General features: G+C 46.4%; 1 protein-coding gene across 3 annotated transcripts in view; it reads right to left on the bottom strand.

The window, feature by feature from the left end:
* LOC143293862 (uncharacterized) overlaps positions 1 to 5,000 on the bottom strand; it is a 110,302-nt gene that overhangs the window by 85,707 nt on the left and 19,595 nt on the right. The window lies entirely within an intron of this gene.

The following is a 5,000-nucleotide window of genomic DNA, read 5'->3' as shown; positions in this document are numbered from 1 at the left end:
GAGAGAGAGAGTGACAGACAGACAGAGAAAGAGACAGAGATACAGAGAGACACACACACACACACACACACACACACACACACAGAATGAGACAGACAGACAGACAGACAGACAGACAGACAGACACACACACACACAGTGAGACAAACAGACAGAAACAGACAGACACAAAAAGAGACACAGAGATCATCAATCAACAACAACAACAACAGGAACAAGAACGAACCAAGTCAACAATACTAGGGGTGGGGGGGTGGGGGGGGGGGGTGCCGCTTGTACCAGTAACTTGATGTGGACGACTAAACTAATGGTTCTCGTGATATGAGGGCTAAAACCTCGCCCTTTACTTTGACTTCCTCTGCGAAAGGCCCTCTGGACGGCGCGGAGAATTATGTGACATGTGTGACCTTGTGATGGAGGATCGTCACTCTGCTTGACTTTAACCACCCCCACCCCCCCACTACACCCCCACCCACCCCCCACACCCTTCTACCCTCTCCCCCTCTCGCACCACACCCCCTTATCCTTTTCACTCCCCCCCTCTCTCTCTCTATCTCTCTCTCTCATTCACACCTTCTCCGTTTTCCTTATTGTATAAATCTTTTTTTTCTTTTTTTTTTTTTTTTTATCACAACAGATTTCTCTGTCTGAAAAATCTGGCTGCTCTCCCCAGGGAGACTGTATCACTACACTGCCAGCACCACACTTTTTTTTTTAATTTTAAATTTTTTTTCCTGCCTGCAATTTCGTTTTCCTATCGAAGTGGATTTTTCTACAGAATTTTGCCAGGGTATACAACACTTGTGTTACCGTGGGTTCCTTTTACGTGCGCTAAATTCATGCTGCACACGGGACCTCGGTTTATCGTCTCATCCGATTGACTAGAGTCCAGACCACCACTCAAGGTCTTGTGAAGGCTCAAGGTCTTGTGAAGGCTCAAGGCCTTGTGAAGGGGGGGTGGGGGTGGGGGGGGGTGAGAGAAAATACTCGCGACTGCCAGCGTGATTCGAAACCAGTGCACTCAGCAGATTCTCTCGCTTCCTATGCGGACGCGTTACCTTTACCAGGCCAACACTCTATTTTTATGGGGCGGCTTGATTAGTCATCCCAGCAAAGTCATGTTGAAGATCCTGCTTAACAGACTGAAACCACAAGCAGAAAACATCATTGCTGAAGAACAGGCAGGTTTCAGACCAGGAAGGAGCACAACTGAACAAATCTTCAACTTGAGGTTGCTCTGTGAGAGGTACCATCAACACCAACAAGACCTCTACCACGTCTTCATTGACTTTAAGAAGGCATTTGACAGGGTCTGGCATGCAGCTTTGTGGGCTACCATGAATCTGTACAACGGTCTGAACCCAGACTACGGGAGAGGTGACGGTGAAGGTGAAGGTCTAACTGAAACATTTTGACCGATTTCGACTTCGACACCCCCCCCCCCCCCCCCTCCCCCCCCCCCCCCCCACACACACACAATCCCGCTTCCCATATTCCCACCTTCCTTATCTCTCAAATCTACGCCCCCTCCTCCCTCCTCCTCCTCCTCCTTCCCTCACGACCACCTTCCTCTGACCTCTCCCTACCCCATTATGGTTCCATTCATTCAGCCTTGCAATGGGATCCCTTTCCTGTGCTGAAGCTATGAACTGTGTATAGTAGTAGCAGTAGTAGTAGTAGTAGTAGTACTAACCGGTCCACAAGCTGAAGTTTTCATTCATGTACAGTGAGAACGTGATATGTAAAAAAAAGAAAATAAGAAAAGAGAGAAAAGAAATGGTTTCGTGTGTGTGTGTGTGTGTGTGTGTGTGTGTGTTCCCTTCATTGAGGAGCCCTATTTGTATGTAAATTCATATTTTACATTGCAACTCTCAGCAGTCCCCCCCCCCCCCCTTTTTTTTTTTTCAAGTTTCCGTGGATTCTTGCGGTGTATTCAGACAAGTGTCAAAGCGCTGTATGATGATATTTATACACGAAAGTTGGTCAGTTGTGTCTGTCTGTACTAGTTCAACACATGGGGTGGGAAGAGAGGGAGGGAGAAGGAGAGACAGACAGACAGACAGACAGAAACAGAGAAACAGAGACAGAGAGACAGAGACGAAGATAGAGAGAGAGACAGACAGACAGACAGAGAGACTGACAGACAGAGAGAGAGACAGAGAGACAGAGATAGAGGGGGGAGGGAGGGAGAGACAGACAGACAGAGAGACAGGCCGGGACAGAGACATAGGGAGAGAGGGGAGAGACAGAAAGACAGACAGAGAGAGACAGAGACAGACAGAAAGAGAGACAGCGACAGGCAGACACACTGACAGAGACAGAGACAGAGAGAGACAGAGACAGAGAAACAGAGAGAGAGAGAGAGAGTGAGAGAGAGGAAATCTTTTCTCATCATCTCCATATCACAACTTTCTCCCCCCCCCCCCCCCCCCCCCCCCCACCCCTCCCCCGGCTCTTCGGGTCGTCTTTGTGAAAGGAAAGCTTAGGCGTTTTTCTTTCGCCGTATAAAAGCTTCTTTCTCCCCTAGTTCTATAGTACGGTGTTTTATGTGACATTTTTTTTTTTTTTATTACCAGAATGCTCGCGAAAAGTCAGTGTCAGCCTCTTTTTTCAGGTTGAAGGCATTTTCAGAAAAGGTGTTTGGACAAAGGAAGGAAGGAAGGAAGAAGAAGAAGAAGAAGAAGAAGAAGAAGAAGAAGAAGAAGAAGCAGGAGAAGAAGAAGAAGAAGAAGAAGATTAGGGTAACAGCGTACTAGCGTGGCGAAGTGGTTAAGCGGTCTCGCGGCCGTCTGAGGACAGGGAGGACGCAGGTTCGAACCCCAGCAGAAGCGGGTTATTTCAGTCTGTGACCGACAGACTTCTACTCAAAGCTGAGGCGCCCTGGGCTCAGATAGGAAGACATGGACCACACACTCTCGAAGATTTTTTTTTTCAGATTCCCCAGGTCAACGTATGTGCAGACCTGCTAGTTTCAGTTTCAGTAGCTCAAGGAGGCGTCACTGCGTTCGGACAAATCCATTACGCTACACCACATCTGCCAAGCAGATGCCTGACCAGCAGCGTAACCCAACGCGACCGACAGACCTGCTAGTGCCTGAGCATCCTTCGTCAGTGTGTACACGCACGCAGAAGATCAAGTACGCACGTTAAAGATCCTGTGGTCCATATCAGCTTTCTGTGGGGTTGCGGAAACAAGAATATACCATGCACATCCCCGAAAACGAAGTAATGCTGCCTACATGGTGGCGGGGGGTAAATAAACGAAACGGTCATACACGTAAAATGTTACAAGTCTGTCTGCGTGTGTTTTGTGTGCGCGTAACTGAAACCGGAATGAACGACACAGGAAACGAATGATGAGCACCCGATGGCAGCCGTCAGTCGGATCTACTCCAGGTAGGCAGCCTGTTGTGCAAAGGACTCCATGCTGGTAATGCAGCGCTTAAAACTTTGTTTCCGAACGAGGACAGGCGGGAAATCAAGTATACATATCATCATCATCATCATCATCATCATCATCATCATCATCACCATCATCATCATCACCATTACCATCATCATCATCATCATCACCATTATCATCATCACCATCACCATCATCATCATCATCACCATTACCATCATCATCATCACCATCATCATCATCATCATCATCACCCACTTCACGGATGCGCCTTTTGGAGTGTTGTTCAAGTTTCCTGACCAAGTCAGTGTGTGTGTGTGTGTGTGTGTGTGTGTGTGTGTGCGTGCGTGCGTGCGTGCGTGTGTGTGTGTGTGTGTGCGCGTCTGTATGTCTGTGTGCGTGTGTGCGTGCGTGTGTGTGTGTGTGTGTGTGTGTGTGTGTGTGTGTGTGTGTGTGTGTGTGTGTGTGTAGGGCCTTGACTGAGGCCGGGAGACACATCATGAGAGTATACCTTTGTCAAGTGGACCCCAAAACCAAAACGAAACATCACCCCCATCATCATTCATTTTCATAAAAATAAAAACCAACAAAAAAAACAGAATGTCCCAAATTCTGAAGCACAAAGAAGAAGAAGAAGAAGAAGAAGAGGGGTGGGCGTGTGGTACTCAAACTGGAAAAAGAACAAAAAAGAGCAACACACACACACACACACACACACACACACACTCTCTCTCTCTCTCTCTCTGTGTCTCTCTCTGTCTGTCTCTCTCTGTGGCTCTATACTGTACTGTCTGTCTCGATGCACGCAAGTGTTTTTTTGTTTTTTTTTTTCAGTCTCAAGGAATTACTTCAAAATTAGTTTTCCTAATTAATGTTGTTAAAACCTTGGATAAACCAGACTCAATCACAAACACAAAACATCAGAACACTTCAAAATTCGCGTAGCCGGCCAGTCAACTAAAACTTACAGCCTAAAGAAGTCAAACTTGATTTTTTTTTCTTTCTGATTTTATACCTTATCTACTACTACTACTACTACGACTACAGTAAATTGCTCCACTCGCTTGAGTGCACCCACCCACTGATCAACTTGCGGAAGTCACAACACTTACCTCCCTTTCACACCCACAACTCGGTCACGCGAGCTCTACGCTGATTTAATCTCATAATCTTCGCCCGGTCCTTGAGACAAAAAAACAAAACAAAACCAAAAAAAAAAAAAAAAACTGTGACAAACCACAGATTTGTGTTGTGGGGGGGGGGGATAAAGAAGGTTCTGTCTAGAAGGAACAGAGTTTTTTTTTTCTGTTTTATTTTTTATTAATTTGTTTTTTTTTCCCCTGCATGTTTTCCGGTGCCCAGTCTAGTTGTGAAAGAAAGAAACCCTTTAGGTGGTTTTTTATTTTTATTTTATTTTTTTTTTACGTTGTATGACTGATGAGCGGGAGGAGGGGGGAGGTAAAGGGGGGGGGGGGGGGGGGAGTCGAGCGGTACCTGTGTCAACAGTCAATATTTGAACGTGGGTTTGGAGTGGGGTTGGGGGGGGGATTTTTTTTTTTTTTTTTTTTTTTTTTTTGCTCCCTTCTTTTCTTTCCTA

Source organism: Babylonia areolata, chromosome 19 (assembly GCF_041734735.1).
Source record: "Babylonia areolata isolate BAREFJ2019XMU chromosome 19, ASM4173473v1, whole genome shotgun sequence".
NCBI classification, from domain to species: Eukaryota; Metazoa; Mollusca; class Gastropoda; order Neogastropoda; family Buccinidae; genus Babylonia; species Babylonia areolata.
Note: the sequence above shows the minus strand (reverse complement) of the source record. Positions and strands in the feature narration are given on the sequence as shown.